Source organism: Cryptomeria japonica, chromosome 8 (genome assembly GCF_030272615.1).
Source record: "Cryptomeria japonica chromosome 8, Sugi_1.0, whole genome shotgun sequence".
NCBI lineage: Eukaryota > Viridiplantae > Streptophyta > Pinopsida > Cupressales > Cupressaceae > Cryptomeria > Cryptomeria japonica.
Window position 1 is genome coordinate 192,179,342 of NC_081412.1, and position 18,351 is coordinate 192,197,692.

Consider the following 18,351-nt stretch of genomic DNA (forward strand, 5'->3'; position numbering starts at 1 on the left):
ATGAAACAAATAGGCCAGAATGCATCATAGATAGCAGTTTTAAATTCTATACAAGTGAGCAAATAATGTCATAGACTCTTTATTGTTGAAAGAAGAACAAAGATATTGGGATTAAGGTGTCTCAACCTTTGATTCCTAGCATTAATTAATTAATTATTTGGTGAATATTAATTTATTCTAATATTGTGAATTTCCTATGTTGCCATTCACCCTGTGGGTCCTTTAATACAAGTGGCATCTTTACATGGCAGATAATGAGATATGTGAGGATTCCTAGTTTTTAGGAAATTGGTGCCCATCATTGGAGTTCCTATTTAATTTTTTTGGCAATAATCTATGCTGAACAAAGAATCTGAACTGGTAGTTACTATTTTAGAATTAAAAAGGAATGCAACAATTTTTTATTTATCTATTTTAGGCTCCCATGATATGGATAAAAATTATTTTGTCAAGGTTGGATGCCCAAGTTGAGAATACAATTTGTTTGGAGTACTAAGTTGAAGCTTGAGCCTATGGATGTTGAGATTTTCTAGTTTTTATCTTTGCAAAAGACTGAGGATTCTTTTTTGGGTGGTTAGCTTGCACATCATTATATACTTTCTATATTAGTCCATTATGTATGTAAGGTTGATTAATTATGTGCTACTATTTTGATGCTGAAATTATTTTAAGTTCTTAAAAATTTCTTAAGATCAAAAGATTAATATTGCATTGTAAATTATTTAATAGTACAATTGAATTGGATGTTTCGGAGTTTGGGGTTTTTCTTGGAAGGGTTTTCTCGTTTAAATCATAATGTTATATAATTAATTGTTTAACCTATTTAAAATTAAATTTTGTATATTCATCTTTATACTTTTATAATCGAACAAGGGCTTACAGAATTGGGTCTAGTGAGATGGTTTCTCTTACCCAACTTCATATCAATTGGTATTAGTGTGCTATGCTCAAATTCATCATTGCTAAATTGGAAATAAGGAAAATCATGAATTCCTTAACTATCTAAGCAATTCAAACATAAAAACAATGAAATAGATGCAAAATGGAATTAAATTAAACAATATGAAACTCCCTATTGTGCATCATGGCTTCCATTGTTCTTCTATTCTCTGTGGTATGAGGGCTCTCAGATATTGCATTGGCAACCTGCAATTGACACAAAGATTGAAAGTTTGTGATTCCGAAGAATTGTGAGGATTGAATGCTCAATTTATAGATTTTTGGATGAGATAGATTGAAAGGTGGAATAGATTGATCAAGAGGTGGAACTCAGGGGAGCTCACATGCTGATTGATAGTTGAACTGCTGACTTGGAGGTGAAACAAAATAGATTGAATAGATTAATTGAGTCAACTGATTGAGAAAAAGCTAACCGAAGGAAGAAAAATAATGATTGGAGGAAATTAAGAAGATGACAAAGCTAACTAGAAGATGAAAATAGAGATTGGAGAGATAAATGATTTAATTAATTAATTGATTGAATTAATTAATTTAGCATGTGCTTGCATTTTAACTTAGATTTTCAATTTAATCTTTGCATGAGATTTATTCAAATAATTGAATTTATTTTAAATTCAATTTAGCATTTGAATATATTTAGAACTTGACTTTGATTTTCAATTTGGATTTTGAAATCATGCACATGTATTTAAAATTAGAAGAATTAATTAAATGAAATTACATGAAATTAGAAGAACTAATTAGTTAAGTAAATAATTTAAAGAAACTATTTAATTACTTAGAAATGGACTTTGAATAAATAATAAAGATTATTTAAATTAAAGGATTAAATCACAGTTAATGAAATAATAAATAATTTAATTAATATTTAGAAAAGGGTTGAATGACTAATTGATTAGAGATAGAAATGGAATAATTAGTAAGATGATTAGGAAATATGAAATTAGAAGAATGTGATTAATTAACTTAATTAAATAATTAAAGAATTATTTAATCAATTAGAGGAACAATTAGTACATGATCAATGAGACATTTTTAGGTGTCTACATTTGCCCCTCTTTGAGACAATGTCGGAACAATGTTGTTTCAAAGAAAATGAAAAGTTTTGCCCCAGTCTAACTTGGTACCACTGTATAGTGTAAATATGCCCCATTGGAAAAGGTGGTCAAAAAATATAAAAAATTGAGACCATGTTTTCGATATCAGTATAATAAACAATCATGTGAAGTTTCGTGCGATTTTGAGATTGTTTGAGTAGGATACAAGTTGTTTGAAGCTGGCAAGGACCGCGGGCATCAAGTTGTCAAAAAACCCTAATTTTGAGCTATAAATAGAGAGTTTAGGTTTTGATTTGCTCATTTGGTATTTGGTAAGTTCTTTGTTTCCTCTATGAATCTTTTGCTTTCTTGCGACTATTTGATCTTCATGGCTGGTTATGGAGCTCGATTGCACCTGTCTGATCGAGTATGTTCATATCAGAGTCCTCTTGGGATTGGCGGCATGGTATTTTTCTAATTTTTTCCTTATTTTTCGCTTGTTTTTTTGTTATTTTAAAAAAAAATTTCCAATGTTCAATTTTTCCTTCGCATCATGCAATAGCCTATCGATTTTTATGCATTCATGCTTAATGTTACGTAAATGCTCACAATGTTACGCATTAGTTCTAATCATACCACATTCGCTAATTTCTTTACGCAATATTATTTAATGTTACGCATGCACTCATTTCATTACGCATTCACTATAAACATCACACATAAGCCATAATTGTACCGCATTAGTAGTAAATGCCACGCATTTGTTGTATGTGAATGTTTTTTTGTCATGCATCTGATACTTTTTTGTTTTTTATGTTCTCGTAATCCAATATCTGATATTTTGAACTTTTTCACTTTGTAGGAGAACATTGGAGTGCTATACTACCAATAAAGCAGACACAGTGGACTTGATCTTTGTGCTGATTTACTTGATAAGGAGATTGAGCATATCCAACAACTTGGTTTTTACTATGTGTTACACTTCCTAGAGGTTACGGCCAATAGGGCCATGATTACAACGTTGATAGAGCAGTGGCATTCCGAGACATGTTCCTTCCATCTTCCTACTAGTGAGGAATCCATTACCTTAGAGGATGTATGGCATATATTGCGTATTCTGATTCATGGCGAGAGAGTTGTATATGACCATGATGATGGCATTGCTGGATTGTGTGCACTTTTCGAGTGTGAGATACAAGACTTGCAGATTAGTGGTCGATATGATATCCCTTGGGCTCGTTTAGATTATGATGACATGACTATTGTACTATGTAGTATTGTCAGCGGTTTGTTGATACCTGACAGATGAGGTCATGGATTTCTAGTGGGATGGGGTAGAGTGCACCATGATATGATTGTTCATCGATGAGTATATGCTTGGGGTCCTTGTCTTTTTGCCATGTTGTATTATCTGATGCATGGAATTGTATATCTTGGGTATCGATCTATCAGTTGTGGTGTGACACTACTCCAGACTTGGGCATGGAAGCATATTTCTATTTCGAGGCCCATTACTCATGTTGATTTGCAGCCTAGTGATCCTTATGCTTTGAGGTACATAACAAGTATCAGACATAGGGGTTCAGGTAACACCTTGTATTGGAGGCATTAGGTGGACATACTTCAGAATTTTATTTCGAGACCTTACTTAGATTTCTCCAGTTGGGCGGATGACGTAGTACACTTGCCTTTTTACCGATAGTAGAGGTATCTGATCGGTAGTACTTTTGAGACACAATGGATTATAGAGATGTATCTCCCAGGTCAGGTATTGAGACAGTTTTGGAGAGGTACAATTGACACCAGTTGTTACTGCTTACTTTGCTCATGTATCTCAGGAGGTATCTAATTGGGGGGTTTGTATACAACCACATGTTGCTTCTACTGAGTTTGATGCTCTTCAGCCATTACTCTGGGGTTGGGGTAGAGGTGCAGCAGATCTAGGGACTATGCTGGAGTATGATGCATGGTTTGCCAGACATAGGCCTACCCCACTTACTGATCCTACTGTTCCTATTACAACACAACAGATTCTCCATCCTAGGCTAAGATTGAGGCTAGAGTTAGGGGAGAGAGTCAAAGGAGGAGAGGAGGGTGGAGCTAAGGGAGGAGATGAGGGAGATGGAGGCAAGGATGTAGACATTGGTGGAGACATCGAGTCTATCAGCAGCGGGGATATCGATGATTCTTTAGAGTCATCGAGCAGCGAGGATGGTGACGATGATGATGATATGCTGGAGCTGGAGGACGTGCTTGCTATAGAGGGTGGGGCAGGACAGGTGGGCAATAGATATGAGTATGATCTGCAGATTCTTAAAGTGCGGATTCAAAGTTTGGAGGAGGATGTCGCTAGACAAGATGTTGAGAAAGAGGCCTACTATACAGACTACAGTGCTTTAGAGGCCGAGAGGGATCATCTCTAGAGGGAGAGATGAAGCAGTCAAATGGTCGCAGATGATTGAGGCTACATATGACTAGCACTTTGCTCTAGGTACCGATGCATGGAGTCAGTCTGACAGACTTTACTACGCTACACAAGAGGCTTTTTACCACCGACAACTTTATCATGACACTATTCTTGAGGGACAGAGAGCTCCTAGTTTTAGTGTTGTTAGAGGTCATTCTGGTTCTAGTAGGACTTCCACATGGAGGACCAGAAGTGGTGGTGTTATGGGACCACCTCGACATCTTGGGACTAGACCTAGTGGATAGGATCCACCCACTAATAGAGGCAGTGTTGGTTGAGACATTTTGATCATGTTATCTGAGCCTTCAGGCTTGTTTATTGTATTCATACAAATTATTATTTTTGAGTTATATATATATGATATGTAGTTTTTGGAAGCAATCTATTTATGATTTGTTTTCCATGTATGCTTATATGATGCTATGAGTTATATGATGTATATCTATTTGATTCTATATGATTCATTAATGCAATGGTTACTGCATGTATGCATCAATGATGCTTATGAATGCAATTGTATCCATAATGTATACATGAATGATGTTTATGAATGCAATTTGTACTACATGAATGCAATTTTTTTGTATGATAATGCCAAAACAAATTTTTAACTCAGATGTACCTTGAAGAAATTTTAGTAAGATGATAGAGAGAAGAGATTGATGAAAGAATTAATGTTAGAAAGAATATGATTTAGAGAGATGATGGGAAATCAATAGACTATCAAGAAACATATGAGATGAGAATGAAATTGAAATAATCACAAACCTGTGTCACATATTTTATTGCACAATATATATTCATCACTGAGCCTTATTAATGAACAATGAAGCTTAGCACATTAGGGTATAAGGAGCCAAAATGTAAAGATATCTCATTGTAGAAACAAACATGTAGCAGACAATGATTGAATCCCTCCATTCTGGGAAATACACTAGGGGTTGAGGTATGTGTGGCATTCAATAGCTGAATGCTCCTATCACAGACACCCACTAGAGAAATTTCCCTAGAACTTCATTGGTTCACACCACAAACAATAAACAAAGAAAAATATAATGCCCATCATGACTCCTCTAGTCACTTGTGGACATCCTTGAGTAGCATAGGAACATAATTAGTCACCAAATGATAAAAGATAAAGACTGACCCTGACAAAATTCAGTAGCTATACTGACCTTGTGCCTTTGTTCTTAGTTGCTTGATGTGATGGTTGATAACATCTGATCTCAGAAAGTTGCAGACCCCATTTAAGACTGACCTATTTGATTTTGAGTGTATCCTCTTCTGTTTAAGACAAGATAATGATCACTAGATATGGATATGATATGATTAATAAGATAGTTCAATCAATTGATTGCAGATGTTTGACTGGATAGTCGTATCCTTTTTTAATTTCGTGCGAAGTGTTTGTTGGATATTTGCTAGGGGTTTTGTTTCTCGCAAGACATTTTATTGCAAGTTTTTTGATTGATTTTTGATTTTTTAGTTCTTTTCCAAGAGCTTTTTCGATGTTTTTGGATTATGTGGATTGATATTTGAATTTTTTTAAATGATTTTTTCTTTTAGGATTGTATTTGAACATTTTTGGATGATTTCAGGATCGTATTTGAATGTTTTTGGATTTTTGAGTTTTTCACTGTTTTTGATATTTTGAGTTTTTTAGTGTTTTTAGATTTTGAGTTTTTCACTATTTTTAGATTTTGAAGGACTTTTTATGATTTCTAGGATTTTGCTAGGACTTTATATGATTTTTAGGATTTTTTTAGGACTTTATATGAATTTTAGAATTTTTTTAGGACTTTATATGATTTTTAGGATTTTTTGAGGACTTTATATGATTTTTAGGATTTTTTCAGGACTTTATATGACTTTTTTGGATTTTTTCAGGACTTTATATGATTTTTAGGATTTTTTCAAGACTTTATATGATTTTTTAGGATTTTTTTAGTTATACCCCTAGTGTGCAGACCTGTATGACATGATGATCTACTAAATGCATGTGGAGACAATGAATTTTTGACATGACCTATGTTAACACAATATATATGATGAAGATGCATTTCCTATTCGAACAAGGTTGACTATGTTTGTTTAGCCTTTGTAATACACCAATTGAAATAGAGGTTTTAAAAATATTCCATAGATAAGAGGTCAATCGATCCCTAAGGTCCCTTCAAACATACAAATCAAAACACTTAGTGACTAGGATTTACAAATAGATACACGGAAAACTTCCCCATTGATTCTTGAAACTTTGATCTTCTTTTGCCCATGTGTGTGCAAATGGGTTAATTCCCGCTCTTGTGCTCACTAAAGATCCTTAACATCCTACATGACTAGCTACATGGATTATCATAACTTCAAAAGCATTCCGAATAGAGCCTCGCTTCCAGCAACCTAATAGAGCTCCGTTGAGGTTATAGGCTGTAATTTCTCAAATATTGCTCCATTGCCAGTAGGCATTCATAGCCCTAATGGAGTTACTTGCATGTTCCCATAGTCAATCTTTTTGTCACACTTTGTATGCGTGATATTTCAGTTATATATCATTTCTCTTTCACCTTGAGATGAATATTTGGCATAGCACTTTTTCTTTTATTTTCTTTCCTTGACTTGTAAGTAATGAAACTTACTTGGGTGTGACAATTACAATGGTGCTAAAGTAGAATTTTAGATTTTTCACTAGTCATATGATCAACTAGGTGTCTAGAATGAATTAGAGATCTTCTTAATATGTTTGAGATATAACAATTGATAGATTTTGGGTTAACAAGTCTCAAATAGTGAAATCACTACCCGACCTTAAGTAAAGCATCGTCATAGGGTAATGTTGAAAATGGATGACCTAAGGACCTTAAAGACTTCATGTCAAAATATCTAAGAAAGGAGATGACCCTTGCTTCTCTTGAATGCAAACGAGATAATAAACTTGGACAGTTGCCTTGTTTCATTGGTGTTGCTATATGAAATTGCAGAAACTTTGTGAATGCGATGCATTTGAAAAAGAAACTATGATGCAGTATTTCAAATAATGTGATGTACAATGCAAAAAGTAAAACTTAAACTAACCCATCCCTTAGGTATAATATCATTTAAGGTGCATGTTGTTCATAGGGTCAGAGAGTGGATCTCCCTCCATGGTAGCCAAATTATATGCTCCATTGCCTATAACCCTTGTTACGATTAAAGGACCTAGCCAATTAGGATGACAAACTCATGCCTTATCATATTATCGGTATCATATGCCAGGTTATCAAGGTTTATGTTAAATCCCTCTTCATAGTCTTCATGTGTATGTTTGACATCCATGATTTGTTCTATGAGTTCATCTTCAAACCATCCTGAATGAGCTGGTTCGTCATGCCCCCAGTCTCTAAGACAAAGATTTCTATCATCATCATATTTCGGTGCCTCTAATAGCATGCAAATTTGGTTATCATCTGTGTGAGTATCTAGATATTGCTCATCTTGATAAATTGTTTCTTGTGAATAATTGTTTACTACATCTCCTGAGCTAATGGAATGAATAGTGTAGTCATATGAGACCTTTGTGTAGTTAGTTATATTGTCTTGAGTACCTGATGTGGTAGCTTTCCCTTTGTCATTCTTAACAAATGGATCCTTAAAGATTGTATGATTTGTGTTTGTTGAGGTTTTATTGGTATCAATTGTGATGTCACCTTGGTCTATCATATATTGGACCAAGTTTTTCAACTTATAGCAGCTTTCCATTTTATGACCTTTAGTGTGATGATAATCACATAAATCATTATCATTCCACTATGTGGGTTTGAAAGGACCTGGTTCATATACTCTAATTTCCGGTAAAGTGATCATGTTTGTCTGTATTAAATTTTTGGGCACTGACTCAATAGGTTATCCTAGAGGTGTGTAATTCCTTCTTAGAGCATTTACCCTGGGGTACCTTGTGTTCATGTTTTGTGTAGCATTTACATTTGTTGAAGCGGGGTTATTCTCCATATGTGGATTTGATGATTGACTTGTTCCCAAAGATAAAACCGGTTGAGTTCCATTTACTGTTCTGGCGTCTACAACACCATCATTGGTCACATTTTTGTTTTTCGACCAAAACTTGGATTTGTCATTATTGTTGATGTTTCCATACTTAATAAGACCTTGTTCCACTAGTCCCTTCTCACATTTTAGAGATTTTTTTGTGATTTGTTTGAACGTGGTTAAACATTGCATTTGTAAGGGATATTTAATCTTTGGGATCAAGTTTTCAGTGAACATATCTACTTGCTTTGTTTTTGGGATAATTGTCTTACACCTATACAGAGCCCTCCATCATTGTATGAAGGATGCAAATGTTTCATTCTTGTATTGTTTCATGACACACAAGTCCATCAAAGTAACTAGGGTTTCAATGTTATGCGAGAAATTTGCAATAAAGTGTTCAACTAATTCTCCGCATGATGTGATGGTTTGTGGTAAATGTGAAAACCACTCTAAGGCTAGGCCCCCCATACTTTTAGGAAACAACCTCATTTTGTAAGTGTCTTCTGTTGCAACCTCTATACATGCAATAAAAACTCTTTGATGTGGTCTCTAGGATCACATTTCCCTCGATATCTGTTGAATTTTGGCATTTCAAAATATGGTGGGAAAGGTGACATGTATAATGTGTGATCAAAAGGATAAGGACGTAAGTCCTACATTGTGTAGCTCTTTTTATCATTACTGGTCTGCATGGTCATCACTTGTTGTTGCAAATTCTGTAATTGTTGTGTTAGAATATCTGTTTGGGTCAAAGGTACACCTTGTGTCTATGTATGTCCCACAAAAGGATTCGTGGTTGCATAACTAGGAGGTTGTTGGAAGGTACCATGATTATAATTTTGTGTGTTGTATGTTCCACCAAGTACCATGAAATAAGTGATATGCGAACCCATATTTGGCTGAGTTGTACTTGTTGTATTAGTAAGACCTAGATTTGCATTTTGGTGGCTATATGTCGATCCTATAGAATAGGAAACTGGAGGTTGGGTTGTACTTGTTGCCTGAGGAATCTGTGTTGAAATAGGTGCTGAGACACTTGATATTATCAGTATGCTCTATGTTGGTACACTAACATTAATCGTTGAAGATGATGCACTTGATTGAAATTTTGTATTTGTACTGACATTTATTTGCATAGGTGCACTCTAAGGAAAACTGGAGGTCGTTGCTTGCATTTGTGTTATGTGCAGTGTTTGACTATTATCTTGACCTAAAGTTTTTCCTAGTGGTAAGATTTTTGTGACATCAAAATTTTCAGGTAGTTTTACCCCATTTTATAATAAAAATGAGAGATATTTGTTCCTATCACTATGTATAAGTGCATCTAAGATCATAAGGACATGTGGATCTTGTTGAGCTGACTCAATTTCTTCTTTTGTTAAATGTTGTTATAATTCATTTAGTGTAGACATTGCCTGAGAACCTGATTGTTGACTAGTTGATATGTCCATATTCCAAGTTGGGTTTACTGATTGGTCATTGTTTGGGTCCATTATATCTTTTTCCTTTTGTGACCTTGTGACAAGCATTTAAGACTACTATATGAGGGTGGTTTTATTCAAGATGAAAACTAATGCTAGACTCTAGACGTAGGTATGAGGTATGCAAAACTAGACTAGACTCTCTATTGGGGATTTTGATGTGAGACTTATTGAGTATTTTGGGATTTCTATAATGCAAGTTTTTCCATGTCTTCTCTTAGACATTCTGCAAAAATTTCTCTATCAATCGTATGGGCAATTTTATACTCAATATTTATCTCATACTTGACTCCAATATATTGGGGTGTGTTTCTCCTTGAGTCCCAGGATAAGTTAGCTAGACCTTCAATGATTTCTTGTTGACCTCCATTTGGCACTAGATTAGGTTGCTCAAAGGGGAGCAAACCATCACCTGGTAGACCCATTAAGATGCATTCTATGACTTTGTGGGATCATTATGCAAATTACGACGAACTAAGATAGGCGTATATGAGGTCTAGATGAAGATGTATATGAGGATGATAATGAGGACGTAAAATAGAGATTATGCGAGGACTAAGGATGATAATAAGGATGTAAATGAGGACTATGCAAGGACTAAGGATGATAACAAGGACATAAATAAGAACTATGAAAGGACTAAGGATGATAATAAGGACATAAATGAGGACTATGCAAGGACTAAGGATGATAATAAGGATGTAAATGAGGACTATGCAAGGTCTAAGGATGTAAATTAGGACTATGCAAGGACTTAGGACGATAATAAGGACGTAAATGAAGACTATGCAAGGACTAAGGAAGATAATAGGGATGTAAATGAGGACAATGAAAGGACTTAGAATGATAGTAAGGATGTAAATGAAGACTATGCAAGGACTACCTATGGTCACAAGTGTATAAACCTTTGAGTTGTGATGTTTCAAAAAATGGACTTTATTTTCAGCAATTCTATGTGAAGGATAGGTTTTGTGGTTTTCCAAGTCTGAGAACAATTGTTTAGAGGTAGATATAACTGACTGAACTGGTTTTCAAACAATCTCGGAGAATCTAGATATACATAGGATAGGGCCTGAAATAGCCCAAAGAACAGACTCAATACTAGTCCAATACAATGATACATAAAAAAGCATAGAATACAATCTTAGGTTGGAAAGTGGATACCATTCAATGAGGCCCTCGCAACAAAATACCAAAACAAGATAGACAGATAGAGAGTCTGGCAGCACTGGCTCCACTCCACGACACACACTTACCTCGAAGATCCGAGGATATTATCACTGAGGGGTTTTTGTCTTATAATGCAAGGTACTTGAGGGGTATCTATGGGTACGATCCACACTCCCAAAATCATTGAATGTAGGATTTTGGGCTACTAAGTTGGTTCTTATTGTAAAATTTTGAGGGGTCCCGATCCAGCGATGAATTCTCAGAGCAAGCCACTTAAGACTTTAGTTGAGCTCTCATCTCTCATTTAAGGATCCTAGAGAATATATTGTTATCATGTTGTTTTTCTCTAGGTTCATTGATATTTGTGCATTCAGATATTTACATATTATTTTTTGCATCCTTATTTAGATCATTTAGCTTATTTATTGCTTAAATTATGTTAGATTAAATCTTGCAAATCTTGCATATCTAGCTTACATCTGGCATCCATTTAGCTCATATTCATACTCATATAGATTTAAAAATCCTTCATTTAGGTGTCGTCTAGTCACTAAATAGCTTAGCAATCTGAGAGCAATCTAAACTTGCATCTACAAGAAGGCAATGGGTCACTTTGTAATGGTTTATTATTCATTGATTATTGATTTACTAACCATGCATCTAATGACTTAATTGAAGTGTTGTGTATTCCAGATACAGATACACGTCCACTTTTCACACACATTTTTGGCACCCACCGTGGGGCACAAAATTCAATACTTCGGCCTCAAAATCACTTTTTTAAATCCTACAGGTCTCATCCATATAGTCGCTGCTAAATATTGTACGAGTGTTATTACTTCATCATACAACATTCTGTCAAGGTCTTTGTTTTATTGTAAAAAATAGAAAAGGGGCTCATACAAATTTCTGTTCTGAATATCTGATTCTGTATTTTGTCATTTGGCTCGATGGGAATAGTCGTATGAGCAACTACTTTTGTTGTTTGCTTCTATGAGAATTGTCATATGATTTTGTATTCTATTGGGTTAAAAAAAAAAGTTTCATTCTTCAAGTTTTAATTCAGTGGGTTTTGATTACACTGACTCTGACCCTAGCTGGTTATCTGTTTATCTGAATAATTTTTACTTCCTAACTGGTTTCTTGTAGAATGCTTGTCAAAGAATTTATCAATCACACATACATCTCTCAAAGAATAAAAACAACATGACTACTGATACGTTCTTTTTGTAGGTTGCCTAAACAAAATTGACCAAACATTATGCATTCTTTAAATTCATTTTTTTTAGGCACCTAACTTGCTATTTGGTTAAAGAACAAATCTGTATTTTGTGTTTTAAGAAAATTCTAAGACGTAGGAGAGTATTCTCTTGTCTTTATAGACAATCAAAAATCTAGACCCTTGAGGTGTTTTCTTTAAGTTTGAGATTTGTATATCTTTAATGGGCCTGCCCTCTCGAGGAGCTAATAACTCTATAGCCATTATGACCGGTGAGAGGGGAACGACCCAAGTGGGAATGACTAAACGCCAAGTACTCCAACCCACTATAAAACAAACATGATTTGATGAAAATCAAGTCAACTGCAGTGCTCGAGAATAGCTCTCCTCTATAACTTTGGGTGTATTAAACCTTGTTTTTCAAAGATGGGAGACCTCTTAATTGAGTTTATATCTCTACGCACCGATCAGACCCCTTACTAGTTCCAATTCAAATTAGAAGCTACCCAGTTCACCTTCAAAAGGGGGATAATATTTGTGCAAGAGAGATAGTAACTCTCCTAGGAAACTTGTCATTTCGTGCCCCCATTAGCATTTGGATTCGACTAATACGGCGTTGAGAATCCATTGCGTGAGACTCAATGACTGTATTCTAATTAGCTATTGGGCGTGTACCTAAGTCTACAAGCAATGGTTTTCTTCTCTCACCTTTCGTAGGGTTTGCATGCTGTGATTGGAGTTATTATTCATATTATGTGTTTTCTGTGTTTTCATCCCTCAAACAAAAACTAGAATACCAAAATTGGAGAAAATAAGAAACAAAATAGTGATCAAAAACTCTGTCTGTGTCAAAACTAGTCTATCCTAGTCAAAACTCAGTCCTTCTCAAAAGTGGTCATACTAAGTCATTGAAAACTCATAATTTAACCTTTGTCCAAACATTGTTGTGTGAGTCCTCTAATTTATCATCCTCCTTCATATTTTTTCTCGTACAAAATTCCATCAGTCCTAATAGTCTATCGTTTAAGCCTCCATCATGTGTTGTACGAGCCCCGATTGTCTATCATCTAGTTATGAGAATTGTCATTTCATCCTGAATCCTATGTCGTACGATAAACCTTTGCATTGAATAGTCTATCATTCCAGACATACACATCTATCGTATGGTCTTAGGAAGCAACTCATACAAAATACTATTGTTATCATCCTGAAGCTATTACATTGTCATCTAGTCCTGTAAAACCTATCATACGAATCTTTTATTTTGTTAGTTAGAATAGTCAAACTTTCCTAAAATAATCTACAATGAGCATAAAACTGGTTATCATCCTCCTGAGCATAAATAATCTTGATGGTGTACCTCCGCCATTGCATTGCATGATTTTGTCAATCATCTCTAAGCTAGTTAAATCAACATCTTATCAAACCTAAGTTAACTTAGATAATGTCTTACACAGGATAGATCATTCTTGAAACCACACTAGATCTTAGTTACTCCACTCAATCACTATGTTAAACAAACAACTAGCTACAATTTGATCTTGACTTCTGCAACACATCTAGATCTCGGTCCCGTCGGTTGTAAATGCCTATTCAAACTAGAAGTTCTCGTAGCAAATCAGACCAAGGAAAAGGAACATCCTTTTCATCAAATGACAATCCATTCTTTGTAGAAAAACTCATCCCAAATAGACCATCATCATCACAAATACCAGTTTATGATCTACCAATATTTGGTTAGCCCCTATCTCCCACCATGTCTGGAGAGAGGCAGGAAAAACAAGCTGCTAAAAACAAAACTTATGGTGATATCAGTATCCATGATACCAACAATGATTCCTCATCAAGTGAATCTGAAGCCTCTAAACCTCCATAAATCGATATACATAAATGTCAAAAGGATAAAGATTTCCAAAAAATGATGAAGGTTATCATGGCTAGAGAAAAAGAAGACTATTTTATAAAACTAGGAAAACAAGGCGCTAAACTTCGTACTGGTTATGATGTGGATACCCTCATCACTAAAGAGGAAGAGACACCATTAGGAATGGTAAACAAATAATTACAATTGGTATGAACTCATATCACAAAACTAAAAAACAAGGATAAATCACTAAAACAATATTCTCTGGATACAATATGCCCATTCCCATTTGACAAAAACCTTTACATGCCTCCATTTCCCTCAAAAGTAGAAATTCCTAAGTTTGACAAATATAACGAGAATATAGATCCTCAAGATCATATCAAAGAATTTTGTGGTTTATGTATGGAGTTCATGCACGACCAAACATATCTCATGCACCTTTTCTCAAGAAGTTTAGGGGGGCAAGCTATGGAATGGTTCTCAAGTCTACTTATGGGATAATTTTTTTTGAAGAACTAGTCTAACTATTTCTACAACAATTCTCCTATAACATTCGTCACCCAATCACTATGATAGATATTTGCAATACCAAACAAAAAATAGGAGAGCCCTTTTTCACTTTTCTCCAACGATGGAGAAAGATGTTCTCTAGATATTCACGGACTATTCCAAATTTTGAGAAGATGGATATCTTTGTCAACAACTTAATCCTTGAATTGAAATATAGTTTCTAGATGCAAGTACATCCTTCATTCAAGAAAATGGTAGATAATGCCCTCAGAATGGAAGATGTGCTTATAAAAAAGGGAGATATATCACTTTGGAAAGAAACATCACAAGGTTCTAGTCCTAAAGAAAAGAACAAATACTGGAAATACAACAAAGATAACAACATAAACATTGTTAGTGATGGAATGGTAGACACTATTAAAGCAAAAATAAAATCCACAATATTTAACTTGGCTAGTGGCACACAAGCACTCAAGTCCGCTAAAACTGCAACAAAAAATCCACCAAATAAGTCAAGAGAATGGTTTAAAGAGAAACCTTGGCTTTCAAAGCCTAAGCATGATTTTACTCCTCTAGATGAATCATATGAATCAACTTTTAAAAATTTATTGGCAAATGATCCGATAACATTGCTAGACAATTCTAGACCATATGATCCAGAAATTAAACCCAAATGATGGAGAGAAAACAAATACTGTGACTACCATCAGAACAAGGGACATAACACAAACAACTACATGAAACTTAGACATGAAATTCAAGATCTCATTGACGTTGACAAAATCATTGTTGGAAATCATGGGAGTAATGCTAATCATAAGGCCTTTAAAGATCCCTTATTGACTTATGAACAAGGAGATTCCTCAAAATCCAAGGGAGGTGCTAGAGTCAATTATACCTACACTAGTAATGACAAAGTGATCAACATGATTGAATCTTCCCAACTTGAATATTGAAATGTGATCATAATCAAAGATAAACAAAATCAAGCACAAACTACCAATGCTGTTACCCGCACTCAAAAGAGGGTTACTCTCCAAGGATCTAGTTCCTCAACTTTCACTCAAACAACATCAAACCTACCAACTCCTTCAACCAAACAAACAAACACAAGCACAGCCAAATCCAAATAGCTAGCTTCATCATCCTCTCCTGGTTATAGCATTGTCGAACAATTAAAAAGAACAAATGCTCAAATCTCTATTTTGGAACTGCTTAATATCTCTTCTGCTCATAAAGAGATCTTGGACAAGGCTTTGCTCACCACTAGTGTCCCTAAAGATTTAGATGTAGATCGGTTTCAATCTATGGTGGGTCACCTGACTTCACCTCATTAACTCACTTTCTCTAAAGAAGATGATAACTCACTGAATCACCTGCATAACCAACCACTACACATCAAAGCTATGACCCATAAACATTGAGTTAAACATTTTTTGATAGATGGAGGCACTAAGTTGAATATCTGTACCAACAAGCTACTAACACAGCTCGGATTTTCTGAAAATGTTATTGATCCAACAAATAAAATAACAATCAAAGCTTATGATGAAGAAGAAAAAACATCTAAAGGTCTAGTACTATTACCAATCAAGGTAGGACCTATGGAAATAGATGTCATCTTTCAGGTCCTTGACCTTCCTCTTTCATACAATATCTTACTAGGCAGGCTATGGATTCATGAAATGAAAGCAGTACCATCTACATATCATCAGTGGTTGAAATTCCTTATAATGGAGTTGAAGTCAGTATTCTTACTGATACAAGCTATACCTGCAATGCATTAACACAGAGTGTTGATGCTTTTGTTCCTTATAATAGAGAAGCCTCTATAGCTGAAAGTTCAGAATCTTTGCTGAAAGATTTAGAGAAGAAATTGAAAATCACAAACACCGGCATGGATGGCTACAAGATAGAGCCTGTACTCTCACTAATGTCTCTTCCTCCATCACCAAGATGGTCATGAAAACCATTAGCGGCTATGAAGCCACAAACTTCAACTCCAAAATTCATTTATGATGGTCTCTTTATACAGTCCTCTACTTCTCTTATAGATGAAACAAAAGAAGATAGTGCAAATAGAGAAATACGACATTGTGATATTTCCCCAACACAATATGGTCCAGGCTATAAGATGCTTCAACGCATGGGATATTTAGGTGCCAATCCTCTAGGAAAGCATCAAGAAGGTATTGTTGAACCTATTTAGTTACAAAATAAGTCTGCAAATGATAAAGTGGGACTAGGATACGATGCAAGAAAGTCACCAGATCAGAAAAATACTTCCCACCATCAACCTTTGTGGAGGAAAAAGGTACTACCTTCAACATCACAGGAAATTAATATTCAACAAACTCAAGAAGAGTGTGACGATGAACAAGAAAAATTGCCAACCTAGAGAGAGGAAGTGGATGATAATCAAGTCCCAATTGTATTAGCTATAACACTATAGGAAGTAGAAGTTCTAGAGGATATGAGAGAAGAAGTAGACAAAATCAGAGAATTGTTTGCACAACTGAACATTTTGGTCACACATACTAGTAGACAACAAGTAGATGATTCAAAAACTAATTCAAATGAGTATGAATGGGGTCTAGACCATCTCTCAAATACATCTACTACAAAACCCCCTGAAGAATCCAGTGATATCACAGATGACACACAAGAGATGATACACTTAAAAATGAAAAAGGAAATAGAAGAAATCAGACTAAAAAGACAAGAAGACTATGAACAACAATTGGAGGAAGAAAGGATAGAAGAAATTTCTTCACCTACTAACTCTCCTTCTAATGATATAGGACAAATTAGGTATGAAACTACAAAAGAAGAATTAGAAGCTATAGAAGTAGGACCAGTTATCAATCCAAAGGAAGCTGAATGGAACAAACGATAGGGACTAACTAAACCATCAAGGTTATGTCCACAAGTGTGTCAAATACAAGTAATCAATGAACCAAGTCACAAAGGAAATTGTAGCATCAAATATGTAGGTATTGATACTATACATACTTTTACTAAATCACTTGAAGACGAGTCAAAAACTTTATCTTATGACTCTGTTAACTCAGACAAAAGCTCTATTTATAACAACAACTATTTAACAACATATTATGACTACTCTATCATGAATGTTGAGATGTTGTCTGCTATCCCTGTTACTGTTACACCACGGTATGTAGTCCAGTCTAAATTAGGGGACGACACTAGGAGTAGGTCGGTTGGGATAGGTCCAATAAATACTAACATGAATTTTGATAAACATGTTGTAACTCTTCTTGGTCGCAAGACACATACGTAAGGTAGTCTTTTGGAACTCGACTGGTCGGTCCGAAGTCATGATGATAGTACTGTGAACTCCCTTGAACCTGTTCAAACTTTATCTTTGATACATCCTGAACTAATTGACTGTACTCTTTATAACCAACCTTTGAATATAGCCGCCTTCACCAATGACTACACACTATCCTACTATCTTAATGTGGTGGAACTAATGAACTCTTCCACCAGCGAGAAAAGTGAGAACATGACTAAAACATACATCAAGTATCTCAGTCACAAAAATTAAAAAAAGAAAAATAAGAGATCTGATGGTGAAAACCATATTGTGGCGGCATCAA